The sequence below is a fragment of the Phyllostomus hastatus genome, unplaced genomic scaffold (genome assembly GCF_019186645.2).
Source record: "Phyllostomus hastatus isolate PE091 unplaced genomic scaffold, TTU_PhHast_1.1 phas_contig_210, whole genome shotgun sequence".
NCBI lineage: Eukaryota > Metazoa > Chordata > Mammalia > Chiroptera > Phyllostomidae > Phyllostomus > Phyllostomus hastatus.
In genome coordinates this window covers 8,783,887-8,800,415 of record NW_025333737.1, presented here as the reverse complement: position 1 = coordinate 8,800,415, position 16,529 = coordinate 8,783,887, and the positions used below count along the sequence as shown (strand labels likewise).

Here is a 16,529-nt window from a genome sequence, read left to right as displayed (position 1 = left end):
CTTGCTCTAGAACAGTGTTTCTTCCCACCTTTGCCTCGGTCCCCAGGCGATAAGCCTTGAACCCAGGCGATAAGCCTTGAGCCCAGACCCATCCCAGGTAGCAGGGGATCTGCCCAACATCATTCAACTTCTCTGCCTGTGACTTGCTGGAAGCATTCACATTAGGACGAAGAGCAGGCAGCATTATCTACAGAAACTTTCTAGTACTGCTCACAGTGAGTTCCTTTGGAAAATGTGATTGGTCTTATGTGTGCTGGTCTTGTCTCACCAGACATCAGTATGATCCTGATGGCAGGCAACATCTCACTGTTGTTGTGGTTTTCTTCTGTGTTTTTCTATCCTAGACACTGTGAAATTCTTTAGAAATTTTTACCTAAATTTTTGAGTTGCAGTTTCTCTTGCCCATCTTAAAAATGAACCTAGCTCTCCAACAACTAGCAAAAAGCAGGCACATTTTCTTTCAAGAAGTTTCTGCTGGGAAAGCAAGCAATCAAGCAACACTCAATTTTTCTCCACTGTTCAGAAAATACTTGATTGATTAACAGTGGGGAGGAAAAGCAGGCAAATTTGGTGCTACATGCAGTATCAGGTCATTAAGAGGAAAAGCCAACTCAACATCTTTCTCATACACGCACCACGTAAAAGCCACCGTGCCACGATGTAAAAGCTCTGAACTTCAGGTTGACCTTGGTTTTAAATCTCAAGTCTCACATGTAAGACTTGGTCAGAGCGATTGAATCCTATAAATCTCCATTTTCTGAAAATTAAATACCACTCACAGTGACTGCTGTGTGATTCTGAACATTATTGGGAATTTCAGGGATAACTTTCAGCGCAGAAGGAGTGAGCCAGTTTCTGTTCTTGGGAGAGAATTGGGGAGAATGGAGTAGTTAAGAGGAATGCAGCATAAGCGGATGCTCTAAAAGGACATGTGAAGGACGGGTCACAACTGGATGAGAGGGAAGGACAAATCCAGGAAGACTTCCTAGAGAAGGCGCCATCTGAGATGAGCCTGGAAGGATTAGTAGGATTTCAGTAGCCTGGGTACCCAAAAATTATCTTTAAAAACATAGACTCATCCTGGAAGAATTACCAGAGGATTAAACATCATGCTGAGTTCAATTAAAACTCAGCACTGAGGTGTGAAAGGAACTTCCTTAAGTTAGCAATTTCAGAACATTCCCTACTCTTGGTCATGTGAGCAGTGCCAAGAACCACTGCATCTGGGACAGGCTAGTGTGGGGCCCTTCCACGGACAGTCAGAAGGGCAGCCTGGAAGAAGGGTTTAGGGACTGACCTGGAGCGATGTGCCATGTGGATGTCCCCGTCAGGGGGTAGATATGGGGAAGCGCCACCCACGGGGTCTGAGGACTCGGCATACGGTGCTCTGGAACAGACTGCCGCACACCTAGGATGTCTGAGCACAGCAGAAACAGACTCATAGATGCAGAGAACACTCTGATGGTCTCCAGATGGGAGGGGTGTTGGGAGAATGGGTGTATGGGGTGAGGGGGTTAAGCAGTACAAACTGCCAGTTGTAGAGAGAGTCACAGGGACGTAAACTACAGCACAGAGAATGCAGTCAATGGCATTGCAGTAACTGTGTGTAGTGTCAGATGGGTACTGCACTTCTTGGGGTGATCACTGAAGAAGGTATACAAATGTCTAATCACTGTGCTGTACCCCTGAAACTAATATAATATTGTATGTCAACTGTAACTGGAAAATAAATTAATTTTTTAGAAAAAGTTCAGGGCAGAGGATGGAGGGGACCCACCAGGACCACAACACTGTGGGCACAGCCAGTCCTCATGCCAGCCAGAGCCCTGAATACAGGTAGTTTTTGGAACGGAGATATGTCTTTCACATCCTGCTCCCCCTCTCTCCAAAACCCAGATCTGAGTTACCGTAAAAGATGGGGGGTGGGGCGAGGGGTACGCAAAGGAGGAAGAGAAAGAGAAGGATATGGAAAGCAGTTAAAAAAAAAAAAAAAAAACCTCCTACAGAACTTGATAACCCGGAGTGCGTGGGGACTGGCGCCTGACGGCGTACAAAGCCAAAGGCAGGCCACGGGACGGGTCAACTTAAGACTTAATATTTGCCTTTCGCTAAGCAAACTAATAAATCCCCTCCAGTTTTAGCCACACAGAGCTCCCAGTTTTTATTTACTGGCCCGAACTGCAGGCGGGCTTGTTTCTTCGCCTCCCTGTCGGGCAGGGCAGATAGGAGGCCCCGCCCCCCCTGTCATCAGTCTGTCTGTCTGTTTGCGTTCTCCTTCAACAAACTCGTGTTCGGTGCAACTGACAAGGAGTGCAAACAGCTTTGAAGTATTCTTTGGTAATGGACTTCCCGGGACAGCCCTGTTTTTGGCTTGTGCAGCCGAAGGCGAAGGGAGAAAGAACTCCTTGTAACAGAACAGGCAGACGTCACTTGGGTCAGGCAAGGCTCGGAACTTGATCCATGGGAGGGGCCTTAGGGCGCCTGTCTCAAGACCAACCACCTCCCTTTCCACTCCCATTTTACAGATGAGAAAACTGAGACCCAGAGAAAAGGCTTGAGTGACTTACACATGACCTTGGAGCAAGCTGAAGCTAAGGTAGGATAAGAGTCAGGTTTCCAGACTCCTCTCTCTCCCTCTCCACTACCCCCTACCCAATTCAAGGATCTTCCAGACCTAGGCAGAGAGACAGGCTCCCTTTGCCTGATTTCTCTCCAACAACAGCCTGGCATGAAACAGGCTGTCCAAGGTCAGTGACCATTCCCAAGGTCACCTTTATGCCCTTTAAACCATATCCTCCTGAGCAGAGGGACTTAACTTCACCATTAGAACCTTCTGTCTGTCAATACACAGGTTTCCAGGGCCAATGGAAGAGGATAAAAGTCTTCTATGGGTCAGGTTTCAACACCATGGGCAAATCTCAGAGGGAAGCTTGAACAACATCCTGTGAAAAGGGGACAAGCACTACTTTGAGGCTAAGTTATCCTCAGAACAAATTGAAGCAAGATCAGTATGTCCAGCGTGTGGATGAAATAGTTTCTGTGTGTCATGGGCAACATCTAACACACTATTCTCATAGGGAACACAAAAATAGCAAACCTTTAAGCCACAGGTGGCAAACACAAGGCCCGCAGGCCAAATCCGACCCTCCACCTTGTTTCTACCTGAGGGCACCACCGAGCTCTCACTGAACTATTAAGGAATAGTTATATTTACACAGCCCTAAAATTACACTTGGCCCTTCGAAGGCAACTGCAAGGCTGATATGGCCCCCGGTGAAAATGAGTTTGACACCCCTGCTTTAAGCCATGAACTCTGTCAAATACGGCAGCTTTGTGGATGTCATGTAACCTGACTCCTTCCTTTTACATGGAAGGAACCAAGAGGAGGGACTTGGAGATAGAAACTCAGGTCTTGCTCACATGTCTGCTCACTCCGTTTTCTTATCAGCGTAAGACATACCACCTGGGTCTGAAAGGGAGAGACTGGTACGCGCGGGGGAGAGGGCAAGATGCATTTGGCTCAACGTTTCATTCATTCCCTGACATGCGTAGCTACTTGGAAGCGCGTGAATTGCTCTTTAAAATTCTACAGCTTCCCCACCAGGTTGAAGATCAGCAGCCTCTCACAGTCTTCTTGGGAACGTGCCTAAAAGGCTGCCTTCTCCAGGCGGGACGGCCCCTTGGCCCAGCACTGGAGAGGGGATGCTGCGTTATCGGAGGCAGATCTAGAAAAGGGCGATGCTGTAGACCACTTCCACCTCTGAGATTTGGGATTCTTTGCAGATGAGAAGAAAAAAGAGAGAAAGGAAAGATTGTTGTCGGAACAACAGCGGGACTTCTGGAACCAATGACTATCCACGGGGCACAAACAAAGGAAACATCTGAAATGAGGTCATCTTTTTAAAAGGAAAAATGGCACCTCGGGAGCCAGGCTAGCATTTCTCCGATGGCAGTGAGGGTCAGAACAGAGGCAGGGCCACGGGCGCACCAGTGTGGGGTGGGGAGGTCTCACACTTCGTCCATGAGTAATGTGAGAGAATATTTTGTCGATGTCTGCATGCTCATCCGTATCCTAGTGGCCGCACCATACAGGACGAGCCGGATGAGCTGAAGGCCCGCGTCCCAGCACTGCAGACACGCACGGCTGTCTTTCAGCACAAAGGAGGAAGGCCCGATCCCCTGGCAAGCAGCAACAACTCGGGATGGCATGAATCCCGAAAGCCTGGCTTTGACGAACCTGAAAAGAACCTGTAATTTGCCTTCAGGTTGTTCTTACTTGTCATGAACATCCAAAGCTGGGCTGGCCCGACCGTCCTCTCCTCCACCCCCATGCCAGCACTGCATCTGCTCCCTCTGCCCCGCCACGGCAGTGTCTGCAGAGGCAAGAATGAGCAGGGAGGTCCCATTCCTCACTCTCTGAGTTGAACTCAAAGGTCATCTAGGAGACTTTAGAAAGAAAGTACACACTTAGGCCCAATTTACATGTCCCTGATATTCTAAAGGCTCCTCAAGTTCAAAGGAATTTCAGGAAGTCCTCTAGCCAACTCCTTTGCTCTACAGACACCATCCCAAAGGTTTTAGCTCTTAGTCTCTGTCTAGTTAAGAGGCAGAATTTTCTTCTTGGCTCATTATTCTACATAGTACGTGCATGTACCACACACACACACACACACACACACACACACACCCATCCATAGTGCTCTTCTGAAGGAAATAGTCTCAGCTGGTTCTTTATACCCAGGTTGTCTTCAATATCATGCCACCCCTGCTGTTCTGGCAACAACTGATTCGGTAAAGACTGGTGGCTGACCCAATGGCTGCCCAGTGGTCAATGATGTGACCAGACACAAGGGCCCTAAATGGCGATTGGCCAAACCAATCACAAGTACCAGCTGGTTACAGAAGGTAAATTAGCAGCAGAGCTGGGATCATCGATCTCCCCAACAGCTGGTGACCAGCTGTTCTGGTTTAGCCCTGGGAGTCCCGCATCCCAGGAAAGCCTACAGTCCTGGGTACCCTCAGCTCATCGCCACAGGAGAAGTCCAGAACCAGGAGCAGGGGATCCTACTGCCGAGCAGATTAAGGTGGCCATTGTGGGACAGCTCTGCTCTCCCCGAACACCCTCGACAGCAGTGGGAACTCCTGAATGACTTGGGCTTCTTGGAAAGGTCTAGGAGGGCAGTTGCTGGGTAAACTGTGTCCTACTTCCCTGGAAACTGGCAAGAAACAGCATTTAGGGAGGTACGACAAAGTGGGTCTCTGTTCCTTGAAACCCAAAGGAATCTGACACAACCAACCTGCCTGCCTGTCAAGGAGGGGAAGTAAAACCCCACATACAAAGAAGCCTCACATGTCAGTCACAGGAAACCTTCTCCAGGGGCTCCCCTCTCCCGCTCTGCGGGAAACCTGAGATGCCAAGAAGACCCCACTGCTCCACTGAGAAGACACGGGGGCCTCGAAATGGTCACACAAACACGTCACCTACAACACAGAGAAAATACATATGTTTAGCTTTAATTCTTTTTTTACAAAAGCAAGCCATCCATTCACTTGGGAAGGTGGAAGAACAAGTGTGTTCGGCTCTGCATTTTGGACGAGGTTGAAGTGTGATGGATACCTGGGAAGTATTTTCATCCACGCGTGTGACGGTGACAGAGTAAATGAATGACACAAACAGGACTCGAGTTTCGTGGGGCCCAATCCATTGTCAGGTGTGTGAGTCATCAGCACATGCTGGAGGAAGTTTCCGCAATAAACGCCACTGGCCTGGTAGCTGGATGGTCTGGAATGAAGCCCCAAGTTCTGCTGTGGCCCCCAGCTGCCTCCTGAGAGAAGAGGGTCTTCACAGCAGACCCTGCCTCTGTGTCAACACAGCTGGAGTCAACAGCAGGGGTTGTCTGCTGCTCCTGCAGTTGTACTCCCACGTGTGATCCCAACCAAGGCAGCTGAACATGGAGCCAGCCTTCTCCATCTGGTTCCAATGCCGAAGTCCCCACCAACGTCCCCAAGAGCCTGAAGAACGTCTCTGCACTGATCACTGTCCCTCTGGAAACTGTGCAGCCAGATCCCAAACAGATGAGGAGGAATACTATTCCCAGCCTGGGCACAGAGCGACACTCGCACTTTGGAAGGAGCAGGAACCAAAAGCAAGATCCTGTTTGACCTCAGTGGAGTTCACTACTCATTTTGCATCTGCTAGAAGACAACGGAGCAAACAAGAATTGCTACACAGCTGACGTGGAGGTCGGGGGCAGAAAAGGGTGTGGTGAATGCCCCGGGGGTTCCTGGGGGCAGGGGCGGGCAGTCGTAGGAGCCAGCGGCAGTGGCAACGTTTTCCATAGGAAGGAAAAACAAGGTCTGGGAAACCAGCATCTTCTTCAACCACACGTCACTCCCAGCAATGCATCTCCCAGCCCACGCAGGTCATCACAGAGACTATGCCTCAATGTAAGGGTCTTGGCTTTCTCCTTATATGTCTTCTCAAATCCAGAACCTTCTTTATCCTCCAAAATAAGAATTCTCCACCCAATCCAGAGCTCTTGCCTCTTAAGAGATGGTCACATCTGAGTCACGTCGTTCAAGGGGGACCTGGCGGTACACCGTGGCTCCACGAAGCTTCCTGGTGGGAGGTGTGGGGAGGAAGGGCGGCCCTGTGCCAGTCCTCCTTTCTAGGCCTGTAGACCAAAACACAGCACAGGAGTGAGATTCTGGAGTCTGCTCGCCCAGCCGCTGTCTTTCAACAGTGGGCATCGCTTTCCTGACTTTAGTCCACAATATTCTAGCCACTGAAAAGGGCAGACACCACCGCTGAAAGCAGGGCTTTTGTTAAGGAAAAAAAAGGGGGACTGTTTATACATCACAAGCAGCTCCCTGCACGCTGAGTCATCACCATGCATGCTGAGTCTTCACACAAATCTCACCTTCACACACTACACCCACAGCTGATTAAAAAAACAAAAAACAAAAAACAACACTAATGCAGCCAGCCCCAAGGAAGTAGGAAATTCTGTTTTTCGGCATGTTGCCATTCTATTTCTATGAGATGGGCGGGGGCAGGGAGTGTAGAGGTATTAGAACACCCATTTTACTGAAGGGAAAACTGAGGCACAGAGGATGCCAATGTTCTCCGTATAGGAGGACAAGGGCCGGCTCCCCAATCCTAATGTTCATTTCAGCGGCCACCTCTCCCTGCTTTCACAAGTCCCTTAATAATTAATAGGAAATTATCCAGAGAGGATAAGGGTCCCTCAAAGGAAACGAGAAGACGTGGTTTAACACATTTCTGCACCCCTAATGCTGATGGCAAATAAGTGGAGATGGACTTGGAGTCATCCCTGTTTCCCAGCGTCCCACCACCTCTGAATTTCTAGTGACAAATATGTTTAGCACCGCCAAATACCCTCAGGCAACTTCCTCATTTTAAAATTGAAGAGGCCCAGCAATGCAGGCAAGGGGCGTATTCACAGACAGAGAGGGCTCACTGGGTCTCTGGCTCCAGCAATGACCATCAATCTACCAGGGATGCAAACGCCTGCCTGCATTCCCCCGGACCCCAGTGGATTAGATGCTGTGGATACAGACACAAACCAGACAGGAAAACTCCACCTCCTAGGCCCTAACGAGAGGTAACGCTGATCAGGCAGGAGGCCGGAAGGACAGCAACATCTCAGGGAAGTACAACTAAGGATTCTGGAGGCGGTCCGGGCCGACCAGCCCTGCTCTGTCTCTCTAGCCCTGTGCGGGTCACAGCTCAGCCTGGTGCCAGGCTGATCTCCCGCCCGTGGGGGTCGGCTAATCCCTGGCAGGGAAGTGTGCAGCTGCTGTGAGATCCAGCAAGAAGGGTGCTGTCAGAGATGAGCGAATGCCACAAGGAGGGCCTGGGAGGACTGAACAGGAAGATGATGCTTAAAGACATTTCTGTGCAGAACTTCAAAAGGACAGACAGTTTGCATATTAGAGTCACCTACCCAACAAAAGCCCGCCAAATTGCCCACATAGAGATGCTCTGGCGCTCCAGGCAGCTCTCTGATTGGTGGCCCAGAGGGACATCCTAAGTCTTCGCCCAGGTGTTGCCCGGGACTGCCAGATGCTCTCTTTTATTTGGACCCAAAACCACCGCAAACACCCCCTAAGTTCTGCTAACTTTCCTCTGATTTCCTTTCCCCTCCTGGGCAGCAGCCCTCTCTGCTGGCTCAGGTGGTCGGCCAGGAGAAGCCTTTCTTTCCCTGGGAGAGGCACACAGCTAGCAAATTAATTGGCAGAAGCCAGGTGAATCACACAGGGACTTCCTTCTTGTTGCTCAGCAACCGCATGCACTTGGCAGTAGGACATTAAACACAGAGGGGAGTGTTGGGAGGTACGTGAAAAATAAAATAAAAAGCAAAACATACAACACCCCAGACTCATCCCAGCATGGCCAATCCAGCCAAGGGGGGCTGGGATGGGGTGGAGATGAGGAGCAAAGGAAAATGAGGTTAAAACATCACCGGCCTAAGCAGAGCCTAACACCCCCCACCCCGCCACCCAAATTCCTCCAGGTATAGCATTTCTATTTGGCCAAAGACATGCCTCTGTTAGCCTCGAGAAAGGCAATGGGGGCACCTGGATTAACAGGCACCTGGAGTCTTGAAAGCTCACCTAGAAACACACAGCCCAGAGAGTTTATGAAGCTTGCTGAGGGGACATGGCTGCAGTTTATGTGTCCCCATGGGACACCACGGCCCAGGGTAAGCCGCTCTGCCACCTCGAGGGCAGGATCCCCTTCCCCCAATCCCTTTCCACTCCTTGAATGTTTTTGTGCTGGTTGCTATGGCCACTGGGAGCTGATTAGACAAGTCTCCCAACACACTGCTCTGCCCTTCAGACCCTGTCTCTGGCCTCTTTGAGAACTCCAGGGACATAAGTGGAATGCATGTGTGTTCCATGTTTGGAACAGCCCGGGAAGAAGAGCCGGGACAAGGGAAGGCAGGACAGTAGCAAGGGGGCTGTTGTGGTCGGCTGAGGGTTAGCCCCCAAAGATAACCATGCCCTAATCCCTGTGACCTTGAATGATACCTTCTGTAGCAAAAGGGGCTGAGCAGGTCTCAGGCTCTGGAGTTCCAGAGGTTATCCTGGGTTACCTGGGTGGGCCCCAGATATGATCACAAGAGTCTTTTTTTTTTTTAAAGATTTTATTTATTTATTTTTAGAGAGGGAAGGGAGGGGGGGAGAGAGAGAGAGAGAGAGAGAGAGAAACATCAATGTGTGGTTGCTGGGGGTTCTGGTCTGCAACCCAGGAATGTACCCTGGCTGGGAATCGAACCTGGGACACTTTGGTTCCCAGCCCGTGCTCAATCCACTGAGCTACGCCAGCCAGGGCTACAAGAGTCCTTTATAAGAGGGAGGCAGAGGGAGATCTGACCCAGGAGGGACCGGAGTGACCCAGGAGAGGAATCATGAGGCCAAGCGGGCAGGCAGACTCCAGAAGCTGAAAAAGGCAAGGAAATGGATTCTTCCCTGGAGAGCCCAGGAGCAACCAGCCTGTGGATACCTTGCTGTCAGCCCAGTGCCACTGGCCCCAGAGCTATAAAAGAATAAATATGTTGCTTTAAACCACTACATTTGTGGTACTTTTACAGCAGCCTCAGGAAACTAATCTTGTTCATGGCACACCGGGTCTGTTTCCCCATAGATCTGCAGACGAGGGTCTCACAGCCGGGATACGGGGAACAATGGGACGAAGCTGGTCAGAAGGGGCAGGGTCCAGAATTAGGCTTAAACGGTCTAACAGACACCCTATAGCCTCAGAAGGAAAAGGTCAGGTCTCTGAGAGCAACTGAGGCAAGAAGCAGCCCGGGCTTTGAAGCAGTTTTTATATCACATCATTTGTGACTCTAACTTAGGCCAGTGGCTTAATCACTGAAAGCTCCTGTTTCATCACCTGCAAAATAAAGATAATATTATCTGCCTTGCAAAGCTTTTAGGATTAAATGAGATACCACAGGAAAAGTGCCTACCCCATGGCAGAGGCCAAATAAATGGTGACTCTTAGGAGGATTCTCTTAGTTACTTACCCCAAGAGTGGTTCTCTCCTTTCTACTTAGAAACATAACGCTGAATTTTGGTTGGCACCCGGTGGCCCAGAGTAAGAAAGACTGTTTCTCCGTCTCCCACCATCTAGCTATGGCCATGTGACTAAGATCTGGCCACAAGAGATGGAAGCAAGGGTTGTGGGACTTCTGAGGAAGCTCTCCAAAACCTGTTGGAAAGAGTCTGATTGTTACCTATCTGCCTTTACCACCTTTTGCCTTCAGTGAGGACATGATGGCTGGTGCTCCAGCAGCCATGTTGAACTATGAGGGATGCCGACAATGGGAATGTTGCACCGAGACGATTTCATAGGAAGATGGAAGCCTGGGTCTCTAATAACTCCAGAACTGCCACCCCAGCCTTCGACACCCTTTCTCTGGATCTGTTCTATAGGAATATTCTTGTGTCTTAGTTAACATGGCACTATTATTTTAGAATTTGATAATAACCATAATAGATACAATATATCACAGATCTAGAAAAATAGGATCCTGAATCAAACTAGAGTAATGGTCCTCAAAGTGTAGCCCAGCTTCAGCAGCACCTGGGCACTTGTTAGAAAGAAATGCAAATTCTCAAGCCCCGCCCCAGACTTACTGAATCAAAAGCACTGGGAGTGGAGTCCCCCGGTTTGTGCTTTGACAAGCCCTCTGGGTGATCTTGTGCACGTGCAAGTCCAAGAACCACCATTCTAGAGCAAGGTTTCTCACCTCTGGCACTAGTGACATTTGGGGCCAGGTCATTCTTGGGGACAGAGGGGCTGTCCTGTGAACTGTAAGATGTTTAGCAATGCTGCTGGCCTGTGTCCACTCGATGCCAGTAGCGCCCCCTCTCAGTGTGGCCATCAGAAATGCTCAGACATTGGTACATGTCCGAGGTGGGAAGCGAGGCAGCCAAATCGTTCCCAGGTAAGAAACGTTGTCTCTGAGTAGTGGTTCATTTTTGACCTTGACTGCATATCAGGATCATTTGGGAAGTTTTTCAGAATTCGAAAGCTCAGGCCTTGCCCCAACCTGGTTAAATCAGAATCTACTAGGGCGGGGTGAGGCAGCAGTTAAAGCTTCCAGGCGGCTCCATGTGCGGCCAATGCTGAGAACCGTCGCACGTTGCCGCTGGCCCAGCAGAGAGCCTGCTGAGCGCTGGGGAAGGTGGTAGCTCACCCGAACGCTGACTCCGGGAGGACACAGATGCTCCCAAACAGAAACTGTAACGAGCCTGGCGGGGGCAGGTTTGGGAAGGAACGTCCCGCTGCCAGAAGGGGTGACTAGACGGGGTGGAATTCCTGGTGGCTGTGTCACCTCGCTGCCCATCAGAACAGGGTGGACACCTCTCAGTGTCTCCCGTGAAACACTACACAAAGCCTCAGTTTCCTCCCCTGATAAGCAGCGCACACAAGGAGCCAGCTCCCACGAGACGCTGTAAACATTAGCTCATTCACCCATAAGAACTGTCTTAATAAAGACTGTGATACGGCAGCGGGCCTGTTTAGAAATGGGAGCGTAAATTCTCCTTCCAATTGGTAAACTCCCCAGGCACTGAAACCAGAATCCTCCCACAAGGATGCACTGGAAGCAAAGAGAGACTTCCCATATATGAATAAGCTTGGCTAGGGGTCCATCACTGGGCAGGAGCAGGAAAGAAGGAAAGAATTAAATAAGAACCCAGAGACGACGAAAGCAGAAGGGCTGAACAGGTTGATGTTCTGGCTCCTGGAAAAGAAAGGTGCAGTCACGTGTAAATTCTCTCTCCTGCTGGGACTGTCTCTTGCCTTCATTATTTCATTCCCAGCCTGCCCGGCTGAAATGCTGAGCCAAGCCTTTCCTTGCTTCCTTTCGCCTAAATCATTAAGTTCAGGATGTCACGGGGGGAGGCAGGGAGAAGGTGGAGAAAAGGAGGAGAGGAGGAGGAAGGGAAAGAAGAAGAGGAGAATGGAGGGAGCTGAGGAGGAGGGGAGGGGAGGGGAGGAAGCGGAGGAGTAGGGGAAAGGGAGACAGAGAGGCTGGAGGACGGATAGCAGACAAGCTTGCAGGGTGAACCAAGTCTCTGCAGCACCGGGATGGCCTGGTCTCTCTGTCCCCGCCTCTTTCACCTGGCTAGCCCAGATGGGGAGATGCGGAACAGGTATGTGTCTGTAACCCACATGGGAAAAGCCAGGGCCCAGGGGGTCTCCAGGAGGTTGAGGCTCAGTGGAATGGAACCTACCAGCATCTTCCTAGCCTTTCCCAGAGGTTCTGCCTCCCGTCCTTCCATGCCATGCAAGGCAGCTGACTGGAACAAGGCAGAAGAAGTCCTATGCTCTGTACCAGTGGTACCCAGGAGGCAAGGAACCCAGGTCCCTTTTCTGTTCCTGTGCAACCAGCTAGTCCAAAGAACGGTGGACTTTGCTTCTGGCATGGGCCAGTTCCAACGCTCCCACCTTCTCTTCCCCACGGAGTCCAAACACAGCTCCCACTTGACTGAAACCCCTGGGTTCCCTCCAGCCTGTAAACCTCCTGCGCAAATGTCCTGACTCTTGCAAATGTGTTAAAAAATAAACCTTAAAAAGCTTCCAGATGTTCTGTTTGCATGGTGTTGTTTCCCTGCTGCTGTCTCCAGAGGCCAATGCATGATGTCCAGCATCCTGACGGCCCAGATGGAACAGGAGGCGGCCAAGAGGCACTGCCTGGGGTGGGCGGGGAAGGGGCCCTTCCCCTAGGACCGAGCTCCCCCATTCGTCCATCGGCTCTCCCCCTGCAGAGATGTGACCTTATACTTCCCCTGTATTCTTCCACCATCCCCCATACCGTTTCTCCCACGCCTATGGGTCAGACATACACCCGTGGAATTTGTGCCAGGTGAAGCAAAAACCTCCTAAAGACGGCAAAGGAGCAAGTCTCGATTCCCAAATGATCAGTGTTCAGGCTGTGTCTTCTCTGAGCACCTACCTCAAGTCTCCCTTAAACTTCTTATATGAATTGCCTTGGTGACACAGAATCAAAGACAAAATGACACAGAGCACCCCTTATACATGCGATGTTAAATAACCGTATTAGGAGCCGGACCAGCCAGAACAAGGGAATTGAGTTCACGACTTTGTCAAGGTCCCCCACGGCTGGTGGCCTCTGATCCATAGAAAGGTAATTGCCAACGGGCAGCCTTGTGCACACACAGCCATACACGCACCCTGCCCAACACCTACACACCTGAGGGTCCAGGATTCTTTGCACAAGGTGACGCCTGCCCTCTTTGATGCTCGCCGGATGTGTTCCCATTGGGTGAAAACCAGACCTCAATAAATCCCGGCATTATCAAGAGGCCGGTGGTTTGCTATTGCACCCGGTCTGTTATCTCCGCTGTCCTGGGTGGGGCTGCTTTGTGGTTCCCCATTGAAAAGCATTAACTTCTAGGTGGATCAAAGACCCTTCCGAATCAGCCGGCCTGGATCCCTTGTTTATTCTGCAGGAGACTGTTCCTAAAGATGGACTTTTAAGGTAATGGGGACCCTAGTCCCAGACTCCCTCTGTCCTCTCCTTATCACGCAATGCGTCCCTCAGGGGCCACCTACCGGCCAATCACAAGGCCCTTCTCTTCTCTTGATTCAAGTGGCCCATTTAACATTGGAAAAGGGCGACTGGCCAGAGTGTGTGCCAGCCCTGCTACCAGTAACAGGGGACAGAGGGACACCTCCTTGGAGACCAGGCAAGTACCCCTCTCCCATTTGTGAATCATGCCGGGGAGGGGGTTCCAGAGAGGAAGGCATTTACTACATTTTTTGCTCAGGAGGATGAACTGACAGGCCCAGGCCCCTGCTCCCTGAAGTGCCTTGTCTGCTGCCTCCCAGACGTTTGAGGGCCAGCTGGCAGCCAGCAGTGGAACACAGCGGGACCCCTGAGTTGCCTGGACCTGGGGCACCCACACTGGAGAGAAAGGGCTCATGCACTCAAAGATTGTGGGTGCTGGCAGCACAGCTTCGAGGCCGCCGGAAGGTTCCTCCACCCCCTGCAGGTCCGTCCGTGGCCAGCTGGAGGCATGCTGCAGCTGCTGTGTGTTTTTTCTTTGCGCCTGGAGTACCTAGCTTAGTGTCTGGCGCTGAAGAGGCACATGGATGGGTGGATGGCTGGATGGCTGGATGGACAGACAGACAAATGAATGAACAAGTGAGTCACCAGCAACCAAGGATAGCCATCTGACATGAGTGGGAGGGCCGTGGGGCCGTGGTGCATGGAGATTCTTTCCTACCAATGGGAAAACACGTGTCACTGGAGACACCTTAGCTTAATGATGTGGTGTCAGACCAGGCTGAACTCCCTGATCCTGGATAAGCTCCCTCTTTAACCCCTCTGTCAAACAGGAGTAACAGTAGCACCTACTCCACCGTGGGGTGGTCATGAGGACTGAGTTCAACAGTGATATTTGTGATTATTGGGTATTTCTCTAAAGCACTCGCTCTGTTAAAAAATATAGGCAGCACATTTCCAAGGAAAGAAGGATGATAAGTCACTGCCTTGGTTATTTTCCCGACATAGACCATACTTAAGAGGTATAAAAAAAAACCTCTAGGCCCATCTTCCGTTAATCCTTTTTTTGTTTGTTTATTTTAGTCAGTAAAGTTGTTCCTAGCATTTAGATGAACCCTACCTCAATTCCTTCCATGTTCCCTCAACTGCCCCTAAAATGTCTGCAGACTCCACGTGCAGGTAAAGTAGGAGGCAGTGGAGCCAGGGCCTCCACCAGGTGATGATTCCACCTGCCTGGAAGGAGCCCCGCCTCGAACAAGGCAGTCCCCCACGGAGGGAACAGGGTCGCATGCCAGACTCCAACTGAGCCGAGGAGAACCTGGACTCCAGTTTTGCTATTTAACGTTGAAATGCACAGGTCATCTCTGCCTTCAACTCTGATGTCTTTCCCTTGCTTCTCATCCTTCTGACCGTGTCCTCTCTTCCTCAACCCCCTGGCTCGCCTGTCTGTCTCACTTTCGTGAGGGATGCTACAGCCTGAAGAGCCAGGTTAGGCCAGCCCAACGAGATGGGGTGCATACAGTAAGGACTCTGCCTGGTCTGTCCAGCCTGGCCCCGGCCCCAGCCCAACCTGGACAGCACGTGGCTCGGGTGACAAGGGACGCTGGGCCTCAGCACCCTCTGGTCCCGACGAGGCCAGGCTGTTACTCAAGGCTGCAGCTGGACTCTGGGAGGTCAGGCAGCAAGTTCACAGGACAGGCCACCCACACGGCACAGCAGGGCTGCAGGACTGTCCCAGGGCCAGTGCGGCTCTGGCCCTTGGCCCTGACTCAGAACACTCCACCATATGGCCTCCCTTGGGGAGGATGAGAAGAGGAAAAGAAGTGAACCCGGGACAAGAAAGAGCCTCTCACCTCCCTCTGGTGCCAGGGACCCTTCCTGGGCTTGCAGGAGCAGCGGCTACAACTGTCCCCAGCAGGTGTCAAAAATGAAGTGCGTGACTCCAACTCTGATAGCCACGATGCCCCTGAGATCAGGCCTCCCTCTCTGCGGCCCCCAGATGTTTCCAGAGTTTTTGATCTGTGCTTCAAAACTATGAACCTTGGGTTACTTCGCACTCCTTGAATTAAAGACCCAAACTGGATTTTCATGTTTGCAGGGGGAGCTTCGACCAACTGTAGGCAGCAAAACAGGAAGAGAACTGATCTCTGGCGTTCTCTCTCCTTCCCCCCAGCTCCATTTTGCTCTCTCTCCTTCGCTCTAAAAGTATAAAGGGGTGGGGGGGGGGGGCGGTTGCTGCAAACAAAATCTTGGCAGCCTTGCCCTAGGTCCCCTGCAGCCTGCCTATGTTCTGTTGAAAGCCTTTCTTTCCTTTGGTCCCATGGCCACCAGTCCCATCCTAGTCGGTCTGGGCCGGGGTGGAGGCGCAGGGGAGCTGGGTGAAGCTCTGAGAATTGAGAAGAAAAACGCAAAGACCAGATTCTCTGGCACAGCTGCCGAGCAAAGAGCCCGAATGGCCCGTCGGGGCAGAAGGCAACCTTCCCAGGTTCCCTGGCATGATGGGACTTGCTGGAAACCAGAGCCCTGGCTGGTGGCTGGCAGACCAAGCTGGACAGCGGACCCAGAATTCAAAGGGGCAGCAGAAGGAGGGGCCCCAGGGGAGGAGAGGGGGAGGTTTCCGTGAATCACATAAATTAAAGACAGAAAGGATGTCAGGCCACCTTCACTTCCTTCCTCTCCTAATGGGAATTATCTCATTAGCCCCGAGCTTCCTAGAGGCTGACTTTAAATGATTCCTGTAATGGGGATTTCAATCCACAGTGCACGCTCCCCCCCACTCCACCGCCCCCCATCCCATCTGACTCCTAGGAGAGCTAAGAAGGGCTCTTAAAGGAACAGTAGCAAAAAGATGCCAGTTCCATCTACTTAACACTGAATACTTTCTCCAAACATCTCACGCAACAGGAGTATTGCCCTTTCACCCTTTATTTCCACTTAGAGGAATTTATTGAGAGAAAATTATCA

The 16,529-nt window shown here is 51.2% G+C and overlaps 1 long non-coding RNA gene across 1 annotated transcript in view; it reads right to left on the bottom strand.

Moving 5' to 3' along the window:
- Positions 1-5,498: 5,498 nt before the first annotated feature.
- LOC123817299 overlaps positions 5,499-16,529 on the bottom strand; it is a 138,461-nt gene continuing 127,430 nt past the window's right edge. Inside the window, exon 3 of the long non-coding RNA XR_006785396.1 lies at positions 5,499-6,674. This is a non-coding gene — a long non-coding RNA (uncharacterized LOC123817299). The remainder of the gene's footprint in view (positions 6,675-16,529) is intronic.